The sequence below is a fragment of the Crinia signifera genome, chromosome 12 (assembly GCF_055691185.1).
Source record: "Crinia signifera chromosome 12, ASM5569118v1, whole genome shotgun sequence".
Classification (NCBI taxonomy): domain Eukaryota; kingdom Metazoa; phylum Chordata; class Amphibia; order Anura; family Myobatrachidae; genus Crinia; species Crinia signifera.
In genome coordinates, this window is record NC_139228.1 from 72,492,477 (window position 1) to 72,515,935 (window position 23,459).

At 47.1% G+C, this 23,459-nt stretch overlaps 1 protein-coding gene and 1 pseudogene across 2 annotated transcripts in view; both read right to left on the bottom strand.

Annotated features, from left to right (window-relative positions):
- Positions 1 to 4,229: 4,229 nt before the first annotated feature.
- On the bottom strand, positions 4,230 to 21,544 carry LOC146049547 (alpha-1-antiproteinase-like; annotated as a pseudogene). The gene is made up of 4 exons (XR_014466141.1): positions 20,903 to 21,544; positions 19,726 to 19,996; positions 19,033 to 19,177; positions 4,230 to 4,418 (listed from the first exon to the last, which is right to left on the bottom strand). The product of XR_014466141.1 is annotated as an alpha-1-antiproteinase-like (transcript).
- CDKL1 (cyclin dependent kinase like 1) overlaps positions 17,961 to 23,459 on the bottom strand; it is a 79,731-nt gene continuing 74,232 nt past the window's right edge. The window contains exon 10 of the transcript XR_014466318.1: positions 17,961 to 17,976. The gene's annotated coding sequence lies outside the window, so the exon portion shown is untranslated. The remainder of the gene's footprint in view (positions 17,977 to 23,459) is intronic.

Genomic DNA, 23,459 nt, shown 5'->3' on the forward strand with positions numbered 1-23,459 from the left:
TAGTAAAAAGGCGCTGCTCTCTTTGCATTGCTTTTTTCCTATGGTAAAACTGTTAGGGACTGACTACCCCTAAATAGAGCAGCTGCCTTTTCTTTGAAGACCAGCTCATACCCTCAGGCGCCCTTGTCTTTGTCTCTAACAGGACAAGACCTTTGCTTTTTTGAAACTTAAAATAACATCCATTAATGGTAAACGCCTGAATGTCCCAGAGAAACGGTCAACTCTCCTTAGATCCCTTTGGTCAGAGAGAGTAGATATCGCCGTTGCACAGGAGACTCATTTCAAAATGTCCGCCGTACCCCATCTCTTACCACCCACCGCTTCTTACTGGCATTTTATTCTAACAAACCTGACAGCAAGTCTAAAGGGGTAGCAATCCTATTTTCTAAAAACCTACAAGATTCTGATGTTTCGGTAGAGAAAAGTGTCCCGGTAGACCATTATTGGTGCATTGTAAACTATTCACCCCTACACATTTGTATCAATCTATGCCCCTAACACTGCCCAAATGTCCTTTATCAGGTCCCACCTTCCCCACTTAAATCCCCTTCTTAAGGGTACGGTAGTCCTAGGTGGAGATTAAAATTGGGTCCTGGACCCATCCCTTCACACGTCGTCCAGCGCCCCTCGAGTCTCCACACGAAAATTCCAGCAGGTTAAAAAGATCTTTCATGAGTTCCATCCTTTAGATTACTTTAGATTACTCCTCCTTCTCTGACCCTTAGAGGTTACTCCCGATTAGACTATATTTTCATTAGCTATAGACACCTTCCTTCTCTACTTGAGTCCTCCATAGGCTCAATAACCTGGTCCGACCATGCCCCAGTATATGTGACCCTGATGACTACCCCACAACTTCTGGGTCAGTGGACCTGGCGCTTAAATTAAACTTTGTTACAAGACTCAATCTGCTTTGGTGGCAGCCCATAGACGTTAAATCCCGGTCCTGGAGCCTGTAGAATACAGATAACAGGCACCAGGACCGAGGCATGCGCAGTACCAAACTAGATACTGTGCATGCACCTGCCCCTGGTTCTATGGGCTGCTGCGGGTACTGCCCATAAAAGCCAAAGGGGCAGCCCCGGAGTGAGGGAAAACCTCCCAGTGGGACTGCCTTGGGTGACTGGCAGGTCTGACTTCTAATAGGAAGTCACTGCCAGTCACAGTGATTCCAGTGCAGTCTCACAGGCTGCATCTGGCTTCACTACAGTGGTGGATTTTACCTAGGTTGGTATGCAATAATACAGGGCATCATATGGCAGAGTCTGGAATTATGGGTTGGTATACAATAATACAGGGCATCACATGGCAGAGTGCGGAATAATACAGGGCATCACATGGCAGCGTGCGGAACTATGGGGTGTTATACAATAATACAGGACATCACATGGCAGAGTGCGGAATTATGGGGCGGCATCCAATAACATAGGGCAGGGGTGTCAAACTCAAATTCATCGGGGGCCGCATCAGCAGTTTGGTCACCCTCAAAGGGCCGGTTGTATCTGTAGGTCCCCCTGTATAATTATAATGCCATGACACCACAGGCTGCTCCCCCTGTATAATATAAAATGAATGCCATGACACCACAGGCTGCTCCCCCTGTATAATAATAATGCCATGACACCACAGACTGCTCCCCCTGTATAATATAATAAAAGTAATGCCATTACACATAAATGATTATACAGGAGGAGCAGCCTGTGGTGTCATGGCATTATTATTATTATTATTATTATTATTATTATTATTATTATTATTATTATACACGGGGACACCTCAGGAAACAGCAGATATATATTTTTTTTTTATTGTGAGTGTGATCCTCATCCTCACTTACTGTTTCTCCGTCTGTCATGCAGCTGCTGCGGCTTCCAGCTTTTCTTCACTGCTTGCAGCGGACACACTGTCCCCGACTCCCGGTCCAGCTTCCCTGCCTGCTCCTACTTCTCTACAGACGCATGGGAGGGCGGCGTCATCGTCATGACGTCCCCACCCAGTGTCTGTCACTGCCGGGCATCAGAGGGAACAGGCGGCCGGGCCCTCCTCCACGTAGCCGTGGAGGCCGGCGGCCATGTTTCTGTAGCCGCATACATATGTGCCTACAGGAACATGGCCGCCGACAGTGGAGGAACAGGTGCCGCGGACGTGGACGCGGCCCGCAGCACTCCTGTATTAGACACACTGCCCCTGCGTGCTATCTCCTTGCGCGGGCCACATGACGAGGTCTGGCAGGCCGGATTTGGCCCGCGGGCCTTGTGTTTGACACCCGTGACATAGGGCATCACATGGTTACATGAGAGTGGTCACCTGACTATTTCTTCAACCTGCAGCTTTCCCCCATATTTGCTGCTCAGCACACCATTTACTTTCCTATCAGAAACGGAATACGCCAAGTATGGTCTCCAATTGATTCATATGTGCACATATTTGTTCTTATTATATTTTATATTTCAAATTTTTATCCATATATGGTATTATTAAAGTATTATTGTTTAGAATAATGATCATAAAGCATTGTATTATTCAGTGAAACAGATCGCTGGCCACAATTCCTGATTTTTTTTCCCATTGTATTTACTGAGGGATCTCACCCACCACTCGTGGACAGCAGCTAGTGTCAGCGCCTAACGATTCACCAGTTTTTAATGATGCATTTGATAGACATTGACAAAAGTTAGATAAGCATTAGTTAGACATTGACAAAAGTTAGACATACATTAGTTAGACATTGACAAAAGTTAGACATGCATTAGTTACACACGTTAACGCACTCAATATCCCATCAACTAACTTCTTTTCAAACCCCCAAAAAGTAAACCATGTGAGGGGACACAGTACACTTATTAATTGTGTGTCCATGTACACATATTAATTGTCCATGTCAACATTTTACTTGTGTCATTACTCTTTTCACCATTGGACTAATGCATGTCTAACTTGTGTCAGTTTCTAACTAATGCATGTATAACTTGTGTCAGTGTCTAACTAACGCATGTCTAACTTGTGTCAGTGTCTAACTAATGCATGTATAACTTGTGTCAGTGTCTAACGCATGTCTAACTTGTGTCAGTGTCTAACTAATGCATGTGTAACTTGTGTCAGTGTCTAACTAACGCATGTCTAACTTGTGTCAGTGTCTAATGCATGTCTAACTTGTGTCAGTGTCTAACGCATGTCTAACTTGTGTCAGTGTCTAACGCATGTCTAACTTGTGTCAGTGTCTAACTAACGCATGTGTAACTTGTGTCAGTGTCTAATGCATGTGTAACTTGTGTCAGTGTCTAATTAATGCATGTGTAACTTGTGTCAGTGTCTAACTAATGCATGTGTAACTTGTGTCAGTGTCTAACTATCGCATGTCTAACTTGTGTCAGTGTCTAATGCATGTCTAACGTGTCAGTGTCTAACTAACGCATGTCTAACTTGTGTCAGGATCTAACTAATGCATGTGTAACTTGTGTCAGTGTCTAACTAACGCATGTCTAACTTGTGTCAGTGTCTAATGCATGTGTAACTTGTGTCAGTGTCTAATGCATGTTTAACTTGTGTCAGTGTCTAATGCATGTGTAACTTGTGTCAGTGTCTAACTAACGCATGTCTAACTTGTGTCAGTGTCTAATGCATGTCTAACTTGTGTCAGTGTCTAACTAATGCATGTCTGACTTGTGTCAGTGTCTAACGCATGTCTAACTTGTGTCAGTGTCTAACTAATGCATATCTAACTTCTGGTTTTAGCCTACTGACTGTCTGACTAGACATTGGGCAGGATGCACTAAAGGAAAAATGTGGTAAAATCCCTGTTATTGGGGTTTTTACTGCATTGTGGTATGCCCGTACCAGTGACCTCCTTCTCACTAGCACCTTCCAGGTGCTCGGTTCTGAGCAGGGAGCTGCCAGGGAGACGAGAAGGGGTAGAGCCGTGGGGTCCCACTCACCCCCCACCAGCTACTTCACAGAGGGCAGCTGTTAAAGCATATGCGTTTAGTATAATTGCAGTAGCTGGCAGAGCGGGGGGGGGGGGCGGTAAGGGGGCAGAGGGTGTTAGTGCATCCCGCCCATTGCCTATTAGCTATACCACACCCATGTGACTCTATGTCCATAAACTTGCAGTGACCCAAATGAAGTCAGAGGACACACACAGGGGGAATAATTATCACAGCTCGGAGAGAGATAAAGTGGAAAGAGATAAAGTGAAAACCCTTTGAGAACAATGCTATTTCCATGTAAACTCATTTCTTTGGTTCTGCGATTCTTCCAGTGAAGAGAATGTTCCCAGGGTCTTTTTGCTGAATAATGCACAGGAAAGGACGGTTTAGTGCAATTTCCTTTGGGGCACTCTGTATCCCAAATCCAACAGCTGTGGCAGCGGCAGCCACTGTGCCCTTCTCATCCATGCTCAGCACAGCCCTATGTACAGCCTGCATTGGCCAATAAAATAAAAATATAGAATGAGGACAGTATACATAAAATATTTTTGAAAATGATTTGAAAGATCATTCTATAATACCTACATAGAAAGACAAAGTCATCCATTATAGCTGTATGACTGTATGAACAAAACCATATATATATCTATATATCTATATAGATATATAGAGATATATATATACACAGGGCCGCCGACAGGGGGGTCTGGGGTGTACTTGAGCCCCGGGCCCTGCCGCTCTGACAGAGGGTAGGGGCCCGGGCAACTCTCCCCAGCAGCAATGTCACAGGCTGTCACTCACCCCCACGGTTGCCCGCCCCTTCACTGTCCGGCTTGAGCCCGCCCACCGCCCGGCTCCGAGCTGATTACGAGCCCGGCGGCCGCGGTGGCACATTGTGACTGCGCACTTACTGCACAGTCACATGCATCCTATAGTGTCAGTGTGTCACTGACAAGACAGCCGCCGGCGGCGGGACTCGGCAAAGGAAGCCCCAACCGCAGTGTGACGTCATGCCGCGCGTGACTGACAACCGAAGAGCAGCGCAGCAGCACAGTCACGAGACTGCTGCACACTGCATGATATGGAGAGAGGAGCTTCCAGACCCGGTCCCCGGCCTTAAGGTACCAAAAGTTATCTAAAAGTGCTCTCTGTTGGAGTAAGATCTCTTGTTGCCTTACTGCCTGTCTTGAAGAAGGTCTGAAATGCGGACCGAAACGTTGATGACTTAAAGTTCAATATTTTAATGGATTTAATATATTGAAGTTTTATCTGCGAATTGGTGAGTGCCCTCCTTCAAAAATACTATGTTATGGTCTTGTGCCCTGGAGTGAGCACAACCTGGATGAACCAGTGAACTGTGTGCGGACTCCTTGTATATATATATATATCTATATATATATATATATATCTCCTATATATTTGGCTACATCTGTCACTCAAAGTGGGTGTCTGTGTCTATAACGCTCTGTTCCTGGACTTTCCTCTTAATGTGTGATTGCCTTCATCTGTGCTGAACACCTTTCAGCACAGATAAAGGCAACGCCCCCCTCCCGTGATTTGCGGCAAAACCTCCCCCCCCCCGCGCCCCCCCCCCTCCCCCTCCCGCGATTCGCGGCAAAAACACCCGCTCCCCCGCGACCCCCCCTACCGCGATTCGCAGCAAAAACACCCCCGCGACCCCCCCTCCCGCGATTCGCTGCAAAAAGAACCCCCCACGACCCCTCCCGCAATTCGCAGCATAACCACCACCCGCGACCCCCCCTCCCGCGAATCGCGGCAAACCCTCCCCCGTGACACCCCCCCCCCCCGATTTGCGGAAAAAACACCCCCCCCCCGCGACCTCCCTCCCGCGATTCGTGGCAAAAAGAACCCCCCCACGACCCCCCCTTGCACGATTGGCGGCACCCCCCCTGCGACCCCCCTCCCGCGATTCGCGGCACCCCCCCCCCCGCAATTCGCAGCAGCCCCAGGATTAAATGGCACATGCAAAACACTGACATGGCTATGGTCGACAATGAAAAAGGTTGACATGAGTTTTTGAAGATTTATTTTTAATTTTTTTAATTTTTTCATATTCATTGTCATGTGTCGACATGGACACCAATGAAGTGGCACACTTATGTCAACATTTACATGTGTTGACCTTTCTGTGTTGATTTTTTTCTTGTGGCGATTCGCGTCACACCCCCCGCAACCCCCCCTCCGGCGATTCGCGGCACCCCGGCACCCCCCCGCGACCCCCCCCCTCCCGCAATTCGCGGCAACCCCCCACCGGAACCCCATGAACCCCGCTCTCCCGCGATTCGCGGCACCCACCCCCCGCAACCCCCCCCCTCCCGCAAATCGTGGCACCCCCCGCGATTCGCGGCAGCCCCAGGATTAAATGGCACATGCAAAACACTGGCACGGCTATGGTCGACAATGAAAAAGGTTGACATGACTTTTTGAAGATTTATTTCATTTTTTGAATGTTTTCATATTCATTGTCATGTGTCAACATGGACACCAATGAAGTGGCACACTTATGTCAACATTTACATGTGTTGACCTTTCTGTGTTGATTTTTTCTTGTGGCGATTCGCGTCACACCCCCCCCGCAACCCCCCCTCCCCCGATTCGCGGCACCCCCCGTGACCCCCCACCTCCCGCAATTCGCGGCAACCCCCCACCGGAACCCCTGTGAACCCCGCCCTCCCGCGATTCGCGGCACCCAACCCCGCGACCCCCCCCCCTCCCGCAATTCGCGGCACCCCCCGTGATTCGCGGCAGCTCCAGAATTAAATTGCACATGGAAAACACTGACATGGCTATGGTCGACAATGAAAAAGGTTGACATGAGTTTTTGAATTTTTTTTTTTCATTTTTTGAATGTTTTCATATTCATTCTCATGTGTCGACATGGACACCAATGAAGTGCCACACTTATGTCAACATTTACATGTGTTGACCTTTCTGTGTTGATTTTTTCTTGTGGCGATTTGCGTCACATCCCCCCCCACCCCTTCCCCCCCCCCACAACCCCCACTCCCGCGATTCACGGCACACACACACACACCTCCCCCGCGATTCTCGGCACCCCACCCCGTGACCCCCCCTCCCGTGATTCATGGCACACCCCCGCGACCCCCCCTCCCCTGATTCGCCGCAACCCCCGCCCTGTAACCCCCCTCCCGCGATTCGCGGCACCCACCCCCGCGACCCCCCCCTTCCCGCAATTCGCGGCACCCCCCACGATTCGCGGCAGCTCCAGAATTAAATTGCACATGGAAAACACTGACATGGCTATGGTCGACAATGAAAAAGGTTGACATGAGTTTTTGAAGGGTTTTTTTTTTTCATTTTTTGAATGCTTTCATATTCATTCTCATGTGTCGACATGGACACCAATGAAGTGCCACACTTATGTTAACATTTACATGTGTTGACCTTTCTGTGTTGATTTTTTCTTGTGGCGATTCGCGTCACCCCCCCCCCCCCCCGCAACCCCCACTCCCGCGATTCACGGCACACACACACCCCCCGCGATTCTCGGCACCCACCCCGTGACCCCCCCTCCCGTGATTCACGGCACACCCCCCGCGACCCCCTACCATGATTCGCCGCAACCCCCGCCCCCGTAACCCCCTCCTGCGATTGCCGCAACCCACCCCGCGACCCCCCTCCCGCGATTCTCTGCAATCCCTCCCCTCCCGCGATTCGCAGCATCCACCCCCCCACAACCCCCCTCCTGCAATTCGCGGCACCCCCCGCGACCCCCCCTCCTGCAATTCGCGGCACCCTCCGCGACCCCCCCTCCCGCGATTCGCGGACACCTAAGTTGCAATACAGGGCATCTTTTATACAATTCTAACCATATTTCTCATATACAAACGTTCACAAATTAAGGGGGCGCAGCCCCTTACGACGGTGTGAAGAGCGCCCGTAGGGCGCGATGAATCACCTAGTATATAGATATATATATATATATATATATATATAGATATATATATATAGGGTACGGAAGAAACATGGCACTCCAAGGAACTTTTTTCAGACATCAGATCCATCTGACTGATCCATGCAGGCTATAGCCAAATACGACAGGAAAATAAAGTGTATTTTCCTGGCGTATTTGGCCAGCATTTAGCGGCCATTTTACGCTAATTAGCAGCTGGCCGCTTAGTAAATTGGGAATCACCATTCTTTTTGAATCGTGATTCGTATTCGTATTTTCCGATGGAGTATACATTCGTATTTGTAAATACAAATGTGCCATAAATAAGAATACGAATATTTGTATTTTTGGCATAGTAAATGCCAAAAATACGAATATGCCAAAAAAAATCGTATTTTACTATGGAAATACGATTTTTTTTTTTACGAATTCATCTTAGTCAATTTCCCCCCAAAAGTTAGACATGCATTAGTCAGACATTGACAAAAGTTAGACATGCATTAGTTAGTCATTGACAAAAGTTAGACATTCATTACACATTGACAAAAGTTAGACATTCATTACACATTGACAAAAGTTAGACATGCATTAGTCAGACATTGACAAAAGTTAGACATGCATTAGTCAGACATTGACAAAAGTTAGACATGCATTAGTCAGACATTGACAAAAGTTAGACATGCATTAGTCAGACATTGACAAAAGTTAGACATGCATTAGTCAGACATTGACAAAAGTTAGACATGCATTAGTCAGGTCCCGTGAGCATCAGGTCGGACCCTGCAGATTGAACCTGCTTGATCAATGGCACTTCTCGGGTGCTTTTTAGCACCCACGATGTGTTGTTCCGAACTGTAGGTGTGTGCCAGTTGTGAAGCACTCTCAGCCAATCAGTAGCCAGCTTATGTTTTGAAAAAAAACCATCAAATTCTGCCACCACTGTGCGCAGTGTCCAGTCAGCGCTTCCCAGACACTGCGGACTGACCGCCCCGCTGCGACGCTGTTTATGCACCTGCTGAAGACTACTATATTTATGCTTGCTTTTGCCCTTAGTGGTGATCCCCGCGCTCACTGTTCACATATGACTGCATAGCCTCTTGGAATTCCGACTATCTTTTGCTTCAGTTTCCCCATGGCAGGTTTTGTTACATGGTTTAGAATTCTTTTTTTTCTGATGTTCCCTTCCTTCCTGGTCCTATTCACTCCTGTCTTTCCTTTCCTCCCCTTCCCCCTGACTTTCGTGTCCTCCCCTTCCCCCTGACTTAGAAATCGCCATTGCACAGGAGATTAATTTCAAGATGTCAGCCGTACCCATCTCTTACCACCCACCGCTTATCACTGGCATTTTATTCTAACAACCCTGACAGCAAGTCTAAAGAGGTAGCAATCCTATCTTCTAAAAATCTTCAAAAAAGTTTCTGATATGTTGGTAGAGAAAAGAGTTCCAGGTTGACTAATATTGGTGCATCGTAAAATTTCTATGCACCCCTACACATTTGTATCAATCTATGAACCCAAAACTGCCCAAACGTCCTTTTTCAGGTCCCACCTGAAAGACCCTTGGATCACCTTCTAAAGGGTACGGTAGTTCTAGGTGGGGATTTAAATTGGGTCATGGACCCATCTTTTGACACATTGTCCAGCACCCCTCGAGTCTCCACATGAAAATTCCAGCAGGTTAAAAAGATCTTTCATGAGCTCCAATTGGCAGATTCTTGTCCTTCACCCGCAGAAACGAGATTACTGCTTCTTCTCTAACCCTCATAGAGATTAGACTATGTTTTCATTAGCTATAGACACTGTCACAAACCGCAGATCTCACCATCGGAAACATCGGTCATTACCCTCTCGATGGTCTGCGTTGCGTGGGAGGTCTGTCATCCGCATGGCATCCGATATGTGGCGTGATGTTCCCAGTGTCCCCGCGGGCCGATGCCATTGTCCCCTGCCGGGTTCACGTCACTCCCCAGCAGCATGGGAGCCGCCATGACACTCACAGTCAGCTGACCATCCAGACCAATCCCCGCTGACCATCTGCTCAACCTCTGACCTGCACACCTGTACCTGAGTCAAAGTGTGTGCTCCATTCCCCAGTGTTGATTGGTGCTGCGGCTGGCAGCCAATCACAGACAAGCAAGGCCTGCGGCCTTCCTTCCTTGTCTTGAACAATTGCTTATCTGCTCTCAGTGTTCTCCTGTGTCAGAGAAGTTCCAAGACTCCGAGATCTCCAGGCTCCCCTGTGTCTCGTTCCAGCGTCACCTGCACCTGCGATACTTACCTGGTTCTGTCCATCTCCAGAAGACTCCTGCCATTCCACCTCTGCAGTCGAGTAGCCGGTGCCCCGCTGAGTATCATCATTGGCTTCCGAGCCATCAGTGATATTTCACCATCTTGTCCTGAACTGCCGACAGGCTCCGTCGACTCCAGGGTTGACACCCCTCTGCTGTGTATCATAGTGACTTACCATCTACGTGCTATTGCTCCAGCGTATTCCTTGAGTCTCGCACCAGCTGTCGGCACCACGATCGACACCATTGGTCGACATCTCCTGCAATTCCCAGATTGCGTCCCCCTCGCTGAGCTCTCAAAAGCTCCTTCTCAAGCTCAAGTATTCTCGCCCCAGCCTGCGTCCAGAGGACCAGGGCAGGGGGCCGCGACCTGCCTGTCAGACGCAGCTAAGTCCAAAGCTCCTTGCGGGGCTCCCTGGTGAATACCGCTGGCAGGTTAGACTCCGCGCCCCTGTTCCTGGTCTCCGCCAACCCTCTGGTTCGCTGTGCCCTGATCCCCCTGTGTATGTCCTATATCAAGCCTTCTGCATTTGGCTACCCAGCGCCCTCCACTGGTTCACCACGGTCACAGCCGGGAACACAAAAGCCGCCTGCGCTGACAGACACCTTCCTCTCTACTTGAGTCCTCCATAGGTTTGATAACCTGGTCCGACCATGCCCCAGTATGACCCTGATTACTACCCCACAACTTCTGGGTCAATGGACCTGGCGCTTAAATGAAACTTTGTTACAAGACTCAGTTTGCAGAGGTGAGATAGAAAAAGCCCTGAAAGAACAATCACCAATTAGGATCCCAGCAGTAGGTATTCAGGTGTTGGGATCCTGATCAATGCGGATTACTGGATTCTGTGTTTTCAGGGCAGTAGTATATTTCCTGTACACATATGTCTACACACAGTTTGGCCCTCTGGACAAGGTGTCTGCAAATCTGGGTCTGATACTAACCAGTGCCCCCCCCCCCCCCCCCCCTCCCTACAGCCGTTGACCTCACAGGCCATTGTGGTGACAGAATTTGGAATCAGGGTGGTATACAATGCAGATTTATGGGTTGGTATACAATAATACAGGGCATCACATGGCAGGGTGCGGAACTATGGGGTGGTATAGAATAATACAAGGCATCACATGGCAGAGTGCGGAATTATGGTGTGGTATACAATAATACAGGGCATCACATGGCATAGTGCGGACTTATGGGTTGGTATACAATAATACAGGGCATCATATGGCAGAGTGCGGAACTATGGGGTGGTATACAATAATGCAGGGCATCACATGGCCGAGGGCGGAAATATGGTGTGGTATACAATAATACAGGGCATCACATGGCAGAGTGCGGAATTATGGTGTGGTATACAATAATACAGGGCATCACATGGCAGAGTGCGGAACTATGGGGTGTTATACAATAATACAGGGCATCACATGGCATAGTGCGGAACTATGGGGTGGTATATAATAATACACGGCAACACATGGCAGAGTGAAGAACTATGGTATGGTATACAATAATACAGGGCATCACATGGCAGGGTGCGGAACTATGGGTTAGTATACAATAATACAGGGCATCACATGGCAGCGTGCGGAACTATGGGGTGGTATATAATAATACAGGGCATCACATGGCAGTGTGCGAAACTATGGGTTGTTATACAATAATACAGGGCATCACATGGCAGTGTGCGGAATTATGGGGTGGTATAGAATAATACAGGGCATCACATGGCATAGTGTGGAACTATGGGGTGGTATACAATAATGCAGGGCATCACATGGCCGAGTGCGGAAATATGGGTTCTTATACAATAATACAGGGCATCACATGGCAGAGTGCGGAACTATGGGTTGTATACAATAATACAGGGCATCACATGGCAGTGTGCGGAATTATGGGGTGGTATAGAATAATACAGGGCATCACATGGCATAGTGTGGAACTATGGGGTGGTATACAATAATGCAGGGCATCACATGGCCGAGTGCGGAAATATGGGTTCTTATACAATAATACAGGGCATCACATGGCAGGGTGCGGAACTATGGGTTGTATACAATAATACAGGGCATCACATGGCAGTGTGCGGATTTATGGGGTGGTATACAATAATACAGGGCATCACACGGCAGAGTGTGGAACTATGGGTTGGTATACAATAATACAGGCATCACATGGCAGGGTGCGGAACTATGGGGTGGTATACAATAATACAGGGCATCACATGGCAGTGTGCGGAACTATGGGGTGGTATACAATAATGCAGGGCATCACATGGCAGAGGGCGGAACTATGGGGTGGTATACAATCATACAGGGCATCACATGGCAGGGTGCGGAACTATGGGGTGGTATACAATAATACAGGGCATCACATGGCAGTGTGCGGAACTATGGGGTGGTATACAATAATGCAGGGCATCACATGGCAGAGTGCGGAACTATGGGGTGGTATACAATCATACAGGGCATCACATGGCAGAGTGCGGAACTATGGTTAGTATACAATAATACAGGGCATCACATGGCAGTGTGCGGAACTATGGGGTGGTATACAATAATACAGGGCATCACATGGCAGCGTGTGGAACTATGGGGTGGTATAGAATAATACAGGGCATCACATGGCAAAGTGCGGAACTATGGGGTGGTATACAATAATACAGGGCATCGCATGGCAGCGTGTGAACTATGGGGTGGTATAGAATAATACAGGGCATCACATGGCAGAGTGCGGAACTATGGGGTGGTATACAATAATACAGGGCATCACATGGCAGAGTGTGGAACTATGGGGTGGTATATAATAATACAGGGCATCACATGGCAGGGTGCGGAAATATGGTGTGGTATACAATAATACAGGGCATCACATGGCAGGGTGCGGAACTATGGGGTGGTATACAATAATACAGGGCATCACATGGCGGAGTGCGGAACTATGGGGTGGTATACAATAATACAGGGCATCACATGGCAGTGTGCGGAACTATGGGTTGTATACAATAATACAGGGCATCACATGGCAGAGTGCGGAACTATGGGGTGGTATACAATAATACAGGGCATCACATGGCAGAGTGCGGAACTATGGGGTGTTATACAATAATACAGGGCATCACATGGCAGTGTGCGGAACTATGGGGTGGTATATAATAATACATGGCAACACATGGCAGAGTGCGGAACTATGGGGTGGTATACAATAATACAGGGCATCACATGGCAGTGTGCGGAACTATGGGGTGGTATACAATAATACAGGGCATCACATGGCGGAGTGCGAACTATGGGGTGGTATACAATAATACAGGGTATCACATGGCAGAGTGAGGAACTATGGGGTGGTATACAATAATACAGGGCATCACATGGCAGAGTGCGGAACTATTGGGGTGGTATGCAATAATACAGGGCATCACATGTCCGAGGGCGGAACTATGGGGTGGTATACAATAATACAGGGTATCACATGGCAGAGTGAGGAACTATGGGGTGGTATGCAATAATACAGGAGAACTTGCTCCTGAAGAAGGTGTATGCTACCCTAAAACGCGTTGAGCCTATAGCAGACTGAATTCCTGCCCAGCATCCTGGGAGAAAGTGTACTTCAATTCCGTCATTAATCATAAAGCATTGTATTATTCAGTGAAACAGAGCGCTGGCCACAATTCCTGTTTTATTTCCCATTGTATTTACTGAGGGACCTCACCCACCACTCGTGGACAGCAGCTAGTGTCAGCGCCTAACGATTCACCAGTTTTTAATGATAGACATTGACAAAAGTTGGACATGCATTTGTTAGACACTGACAAAAGTTAGATAAGCATTAGTTAGACATTGACAAAAGTTAGACATGCATTAGTTACACATGTTAACGCACTCAGAGGTAGATTTATTACTAGGCGATCAGGGGAATCTGCGCTATCCCTGTGCGTTATAGCAGGGGATAGCGCTTCCCCATATATTACACCTGCCGAGCGTTTACTCTAACGCCGGCGGTGTGGGGCAGGAGGCATAGCGCAGGGGCGATATTTTGCACTGCGGCCCTGCTTCCTGCCACATTTATCGTTCCGCAGCCTGCAGCTGTCGACTTTGCCAGCTGCAGGCGGCGATGCCCTATACCTAACAGCAGGGACAGCGCTGTCCCTGCTGCTGGCGCTGAGCTGCGCTGGGATCTCGCGAGACTAGCGAGATCCAGCGCAAGCGCAGTGAGCCGGCCGGGGGGGGGGGGGGGGGGAGGAGGGACATCGCCGGAGGGGGGAGTAAGCGCTCCCCGACTCCGGCGGCAAGATCTTAATAGATTTTGTCGGTGTCCCCTCCTGCTTCGCCTCGCTAATGAGGCGAAGCAGGAACTGTTATAGTGGCGCGATAGGCGCCGCTATAATAAATCTACCCCTCAATATCCCAACAACTAACTTTTTTTCAAACCCCCAAAAAAGTGAGCCATGTGAGGGGACGCAGTACACTTATTAATTGTGTGTCCACGTACACATATTTATTGTCCATGTTGACATTTTACTTGTGTCGTTACTCTTATCTCCATTTGACTAATGCATGTCTAACTTGTGTCACTGTTGAACTAATGCATGTCTAACTTGTGTCAGTGTTGAACTAATGCATGTCTAACTTGTGTCAGTGTCTAATGCATGTCTAATTTGTGTCAGTGTCTAACTAACGCATGACTAACTTGTGTCAGTGTCTAACTTATGCATGTCTAACTTGTGTCAGTGTCTAACTAACGCATGTCTAACTTGTGTCAGTGTCTAACTAACGCATGTCTAACTTGTGTCAGTGTCTAACTAATGCATGTCTAACTTGTGTCAGTGTCTTACTAACGCATGTCTAACTTGTGTCAGTGTCTAACTAACGCATGTCTAACTTGTGTCAGTGTCTAACTAATGCATGTCTAACTTGTGTCAGTGTCTAACTAATGCATGTCTAACTGTGTCAGTGTCTAACTAATGCATGTCTAACTTGTGTCAGTGTCTAACTAATGCATGTCTAACATGTGTCAGTGTTTAACTAATGCATGTCTAACTTGTGTCAGTGTCTAATGCATGTCTAACTTGTGTCAGTGTCTAACTAACGCATGGCTAACTTGTGTCAGTGTCTAACTTATGCATGTCTAATTTGTGTCAGTGTCTAACTAACGCATGTCTAACTTGTGTCAGTGTCTAACTAACGCATGTCTAACTTGTGTCAGTGTCTAACTAATGCATGTCTAACTTGTGTCAGTGTCTAACTAATGCATGTCTAACTTGTGTCAGTGTCTAACTAATGCAGGTCTAACTTGTGTCAGTGTCTAACTAATGCATGTCTAACTTGTGTCAGTGTCTAACTAATGCAGGTCTAACTTGTGTCAGTGTCTAACTAATGCATGTCTAACTTGTGTCAGTGTCTAACCAATGCATGTCTAACTTGTGTCAGTGTCTAACTAATGCATGTCTAACTTGTGTCAGTGTCTAACTAATGCATGTCTAACATGTGTCAGTGTTTAACTAATGCATGTCTAACTTGTGTCAGTGTCTAATGCATGTCTAACTTGTGTCAGTGTCTAACTAACGCATGGCTAACTTGTGTCAGTGTCTAACTTATGCATGTCTAACTTGTGTCAGTGTCTAACTAACGCATGTCTAACTTGTGTCAGTGTCTAACTAACGCATGTCTAACTTGTGTCAGTGTCTAACTAATGCATGTCTAACTTGTGTCAGTGTCTAACTAATGCATGTCTAACTTGTGTCAGTGTCTAACTAATGCATGTCTAACTTGTGTCAGTGTCTAACTAATGCATGTCTAACATGTGTCAGTGTTTAACTAATGCATGTCTAACTTGTGTCAGTGTCTAACTAATGCATGTCTAACTTGTGTCAGTGTCTAACTAATGCATGTCTAACTTGTGTCAGTGTCTAACTAATGCATGTCTAACATGTGTCAGTGTTTAACTAATGCATGTCTAACTTGTGTCAGTGTTTAACTAATGCATGTCTAACTTGTGTCAGTGTTTAACTAATGCATGTCTGACTTGTGTCAGTGTCTAACTAATGCATTGACAAAAGTCAGATATTGACAAAAGTTAGACATGCATTAGTTAGACATTGACACAACTAACAGCACAAGTAAAATGTTGACATGAAAAATCAATATGTGTACATGGACACCCTATAAGTGTGGTTATGGTATATTAGATCTACAATATCTAAGTCATATGGTCGATCACTAATGGTCGACAGGGTCAAAAGTTCATCAGGGTCCAATAATCGACAGGTTCAAAAGGTCGACGGGGTCCCATGGTCAAAAGTAAAAAGGTTGACAGGGTCAATAGGTCGACAGCCAAAATGTAGACTTGAAAAGGTCGACATGTTTTTTCTTACAAAAATTTGAGTGGACATGTGACGACAGGCGGTATTTCATGCCCTACCGTCCACTACGGCATGTAGGGCGAATATAATAGTGTGCGGCGCGTAGGGAGCCCGATGCATGGCGAGCATAGCGAGCCATGCAAGGGGACACGGTTCACTTAGACAGTGTCCATGTCGACATAGACACAAAAAAACTGACTAGACATTGTCTGCGAGCTGTACCACACCCGGAGGGTATTATCCATAGAAGCCTATGGGCTTCTTACCCCATCTCTCTCCCTCACCTTGCAGTAGCCGGCGGAGGGGGGAGCGATAAGGGGGCGGCGGGTGTTAGTGCATCCCGCCCATTGTCTATTAGCTACACCACACCCATGTGACTTTATAGGTGCCCATAGACGCTCCGACGCGGGCGTCCGTTTTGTGCTTAAATAGCACGCATCACATCACATCGCATTCCTTGTGCATGCGTTGTGCATGCAATGCGATGCGATGAAAAGCCAGTACAAACACTATGTGCAGCACATACTTTTTGGACTGTACGATGAGATGCCGCGGGAGCGCGCATCTCAAAGTACAAAACGGACCCCGCCGCATCGGAGCGTCTATGGGCACCTTTAGTCCATAAACCTGCAGTGACCCAAATAAAGTCAGAGAACAGACACAGGGGAATAATTATCACAGCTCAGAGAGAGATAAAGTGGAAAGAGATAAAGTGGAAACCCTTTGAGAACAATGTTAGTTCCATGTAAACTCATTTATTTGGTTCTGTGATTCTTCCAGTGAAGAGAATGTTCCCAGGGTCTTTTTGCTGAATAATGCACAGGAAAGGACGGTTTAGTGCAATTTCCATTGAGGTACTCTCTATCGTAAAAACAACCGTGGCAGCGGCAGCCACTGTGCCCTTCTCATCCATGCTCAGCACAGCCCTATGTACAGCCTGCATTGGCCAATAAAATAAAAAATATAGAATGAGGACAGTATACATAAAATATTTTGGAAAATTATTTGAAAGATCATTCTATAATACCTACATAGAAAGACAAAGTAATCCATTATAGCTGTATGACTGTATGAACAAAACCCCATATATAAATAAATATATATATATATATATATATATATACAGTATATATATGTATATGTCTGTCTGCCTGACAATGGGGTATAGAAGGCCAAACATCCTGCATTTAGTATTCCCCGGTGCACCAGATGGATGTTGGCGGTGACTGGGAGTTGGCTTTATGGACTCATGGAGACGGTCAGTCTTTCGGCCTGTTACGGGAGTGTCAGAAGTGTGTCGCTGACAGTGATCGCATACAGAGACACAGGGGAAAATTTACTAAGATGATAGTTCTATTGAAGATGGGATGTTGCCCATAGCAACCAATGAGATTCTACTTCTTATTTATTTAGCACCTTCTAGGAGATATAATCTGGTTGCTATGGACAACATCCCATCTTCAATAGAACTCCCATCTTTGTAAATTTGCCCCAAAAGAATCACTCACCTAGGAGGCCATATTCAGGCGGATAATCTGCATGGCCATCCAACAGCTGAAAGTTTCAATCGTGCACCTTCTGGAACAGTGATTTTCAACCTTTTTACCTTGTGGCCCACTAAATAAGATTTTAAAATTGCCAAGACACACCATGAGATCCCCACAGGCAGGGCCGGTGAAAGGCACCGGAGAGCCCTAGGGGAGGGAGGGGGGGCTGAGGGGTACCTGCTGCGCCGTCTGGCAGGAGCGGGCAGGGGTGTCCATGCCGCGGGGTAAACTGCGGCGCTGTGTATTAAGCTGTCGGCGGCAGCAGGGTCCCTGCAGTGATTAGCAAATAACTAGTGCTATCCGACGGCCGGGCGGCATCACGCGGGAGGCGCTTCTGATTTTGAAAACACTTGCCACACGCTGATTGGCTGAATCTCAGCCAATCAGCGTGCGGCAAGTGTTTTCAAACCCAGCAGCGCTTCCCGCGCTGCCGCCCGGCCGCCGGAAAGTGCTAGTTATTTGCTAATCACTGCAGGGACCCTGCTGCCGCCGACAGCTTAATACACAGCGCCGCGGCATGGACACCCCTGCCTGCTCCTGCCAGACGGCGGCACGGACACAGCGCCGTAGGTAGTGGTACCCCCGTGGCACGGACACCCCTGCCCGCTCCTGCCAGCACCTCCATGCGGGGGGGGGGGGGGGGCGAGGGGCGAACTGCCGCCCTCCAGTGGCCCTCCAGTGGCCGGCGCCCTAGGCAAATGCCTAGAGCTGCCTAGGGTTGGCGCCGGCCCAGCCCACAGGGCAAAACACATTGGCCCCCACCGGAAAAAAATACTTATTGGCCCCCATATTTAAAAAAAAATCAAACTGGTCGCCACAGGTATCAAAAATAAAAAACATCGCCCCTTTACATGAAAAGAAGAGACCAGCAAATAACAGTTGAACTGGATGTGGCTGTAAACTGGTTTGGGCATAACAGTGTGACACAATTCACTAAAATGTTCAAAATACAAAAGTGATACAAAAATAAATCCTCACCTTGGACACAGTCAAAAATCTACCTGTAACGCCAGTCAAATCTGCATATTCAGAAAACACGTCCGGCATGCCCAGTTCACTTAACTCACGTCTAAGATCAAGTGTGGCAGATAATGAGAGTTTGGGAAGTGCTAAAATGAACTCCCTGTGTACAAAAAAACACGAAAACAAAATATCTCTGTTGATATCTTTAGGACATTGACTTGTCGTATTGTAAATCCTGACATTGGGACATAATTGCAAGCATGGCTATTTTTCAGCAGGGTCCAGCAGGAACTGAGGCCCTTATTCTAGTTCACGCTTTCTGACAAAATATTTCTTAGATGGACAAAACCATGTGCACTGCACAAGTAACACCTGCCTCACCTGCAGTACACATGGTTTTGTCCATCTAAGAAATATTTTGTCAGAAAGAGTGAACTAGAAAAATAGCCCTGCTTGCAAGTATTAAGCATCCCCGGAGTGGTAAGTAACCACCGATTAGCGGGGGGTACGTTCGGTGGGGCGGCATTAACCTGCTCGCTGGACTGCACTGGGCCCTTAACTCCATCCTTATTGTTGAGGATTAGCATAAAATGCAGCACCCAAGACTGGGCATGGCATATGGGAATTTACTTTTTGAAACGTAACCGTAATCAGAGTTACTTATCTATCATCAAATCTCCAAGCTCTCTTACACAAGAAGAGTCTTACATTGGTCTCAGTAGTTTGGTCCATGTCTGCAGTGACCCGTTCCGGAGAACCTGTTCCACCTCGGGCAGTTTCCCAGCATCTGGTAATATTAGGACTGCAGCAGTGTTTCCTTTGTATGGGACCTCGACCACTACACATCCTGGCTCCTGTATGAAAGCCACACGGTACACCCCTCGTCGGCTCATCATTGGCACTTTCACAACCGTGTTTTTATCCACATGAAAGTCTCTCTCCCTTGTGGCATTCTCATCGAATTCCTGTTTCCATGTTCCTGAAATAAATTTGAACATCAAGAAATGCGACTGGTATCGCTCTCTTCTGAAATACCAAATTCCATTTTATTCCCAAAGTCCTTGCTCCACTTTACAACCAAGTAGGAGAAAAGTCCATGTCCAAACTGTTCTGCTCATATTCAAAGCAGAATAATTGTATAATGACAGCAGGATTGTCTAGTACATTGAAGAAACAACATCTACAGTAGGGAAACAATTGGTCATCAATGCCAAGAGGTGGATCAGTCATGGACTTCACTGTTCCCTGGGAAGCTGTTTGTCTCATGGGGCAGGTCATTGTTGTCCCAGGTTGGTCAACGCCACGACCAGTTTTCTTTGTGGACCACCGCTGGGCTGATCCGTAATGACCCTCTAATAAGTCTTATTGGGTCACTACAACCCGAGCAAATACAACTGGGCTTTTTCTACTTGCTTTCAAATCTCCCCATTTCCTCTATAATCGACATAGGCTGCCGCTGCTACATTTTGTCTGCACTGTGTAACGCCGACCTCCACAATAGGTGTTGAGGTCTAACCCACATACCATTATAAGAAGTTCTGATGTGACCATATTATAAATTTAACATTTCGCTAATGATTTGAGACTTAACAGTGTTCAATCTGCTATCACCAACTGAGTAGACCTCTGTACCAATACCCAAAGGCTACATTTATACAGTACTCACTATCTCAGATTTGAGGTGGTAGCGGGGTGCATCAGCCTATTTTAATGTTAGCTTTGCCTATGGCCTATGCAAGGCCGCTCTTTTTCCATTTTCTAAGCCCCAATTGGTTTTCCCTTTGTAAAAATCCACAAGAATACCAATGGGATTCCCCTTATATAGACTTGAGCATGTAATCATCTCTTAATGATAGATAATTAGCTTTCCCAATTTCATACTTACCCTTAAATAAAATTGTGTTTAGGAGGACTAGAACTGTCATTGGATCCAGACTATCCACCAAGTCTTTGATTTTCCCATCGGTTTTCTTTTCCGCGTAATCATTGATTTGTTTTCTTGCTTCTTCTGAGTTCTGGAAATCTGTAGGAACCATCTCAGAGTCATAGTAGTTCTTGGCATCATCTACAAACTTCTTCAGAAGTTCTACTCCTTTGCTAACAAATAGAGCGTTGACATGCTGAGCTGGACGTCATCGTTAGGCTGATTAAGAATGTGCAGCAGCTCCCGGAAGCCCTTATGGATGTCTTCTGTCGCCAGAGCAGAAGTGTTGAATCCAAGTCCTTCCAGGATCTGACTGTGGGTCTGAGACTTGGCACCAAGAGAGACCATACTAAATGCTACAGAAATACTTAGCGGAGAGAAGAAGATGTTGCCAGTGGGATATTTGGCAGCTAGATGTCCGTAGAGCTTGTATGCAAAGATTGCATTATATGGTGCTATGTGAAGGAGAGAATTTGTCTGCAGTGTGTGGTGGTGGTCATCATCATCATCATGATCATCCTCATTGTGTTGACCGAAATGTTGACCTAGAATCAGCGAGCAAAAAAGAGCTTGGCTCAGGAGCCCGATCAGAACGACCTTCATTTCTCTGCAACACATAAATTATCAATATACAGGTCTATATACATAAATATATATCATGCACCAGATTAGATTGTGGATTCTAACAAAATCCTAGCATAAATAAAACTAATAGTAGTAATTAATGGGGAAAGCTACTTGAATACCGTACTACTCATTGTGATTAATGATACCCTGGAATAGTAATTATTCTCAGGCATAGAAAACCTTCCTTGTCAAAATAAATTACAAAAAAAGGTTTACCAAGGCCAGGGCCACCATCAAGGGGGGATTACGGAAACTGGAGTCCTGGGCCGGATAGACAGAGGGCTCGACCCTGTCTCCTACAATTAGAGTCACCTGACTCTGAATAAGCTAACATCTACTTCAAAGCTACAAGTTCCACCAGCCGTTGCTGTCTGGGACCAGACTCAAAAGATGGCTCCTGACCATACATATCCTCAGTTCAAAAGGTCAGTGGCCATTTTCTGTCATACCAGTCCAACAGCGGTCTGTTACCTGGCCATGTAGTGGAGTTTGGAGCGGTGGTGATTTTACCGTGGTCTGAGCTTTGCACTCCCATAAGGAAGAGCAGCCACGGCCGTGTCTAGCAGCAGGTAATTATACTTTATTTGTGTTCGGCTGAGCAGCTCTGGTGTTTACAACCTCTGGGTGGGGTTACCTTAAAACAGGTGGTGCAGCCTCTGTTGTTACTATAATACAGATGGCGCAGCCTCTGGTTTTACTATAATACATGTGGTACAGGTGTTGGGTTTCCCGCAAATACTATGGATTTATTAGTGGTAAGCTTATTGCGGGTGGTGGCAGAGGTGTAAACCTGATTGGTGGACTTGCAACAAGGGCCTGGTTAAAACTTACAGCTGCCCTAGGCTAATACACCTGTAGCTCTCCTTATAATGCTACTATACACACGTGAATGGGCGCACAGGGATTCGACAGTCATACTGCCCATGTGCATGTAACAAGGATCATACAACTGGCAAAGATCATACAACTTGTAGCGTGGGAAGGAGACTTTGGCTTTAAGCAAACCCCCACCTCAGCCCTCACCACCACAGTACATCGGGACGGGTGATAGGCAGCTAACAAACATGGACTAAATTATGGGCGATGGTTGTGGATCCGATTCAGGCTGCAGTCTTGGACCGGTCTGTACTGGAAGAGCTGAGAGTTTAGCAGGCAGAATATACTACCTACGCATAAACCTTCTTGATGTGAGTGTTGACTAAACTCCTTGGCGAGGTTGCGGAGTCTAACTGCCCAGCGGGGGTTATCAGGGACCCCCACAAGGGAGTTTGGACAGCAGGTTGCGGCCCCTCGCCCCTCGCTATGTACTCACTATGGACAAGAGGATGGAGTAGAACTCGCTGAGGGTAGACCTAGTTTCAGGAAGCAAGACTTGCTGGGACTGAGTAAAGATCTTATGGAACCCGCCTTGGCCAGATATCAGAGTCCCGAAATAGCAGATAAAGAACTCAGGAACAACTACTTGGCTTGACTGGAATCTAAGGATAAACTTAAAAGCCCGATTTGTTTAGAAACTAATCCGTTTACTGCATAACTTAGACTTTAAACTGGCTATAAAACGGGATCCGGAATTACAGGAACCCAGGAAACAAACTAAACACACCTTCTTGGCATATACCGAGAACGTGACCCTGTGAGGAGTCCAGTGACGGTGGCAGGTGCTGATCCAAGAGCAGGCTGACCGGCAATCGAGAATACAGTGGTCCAGAAGTGCCAAAGCCTGGCCAACTCGTGTCGGACTGGAACCAGCTGAAGCTGGACAGGACCCAAGTGCGGAACTGGTGCTGACTGGTAACAGGCTGAAACAGGACAGGACCCAAGTTGGTACCAACTGATAGCGAAACCGGACAGGACTGGAATGGAGCTGGTACGAACCTGTGCTGAATTAGTA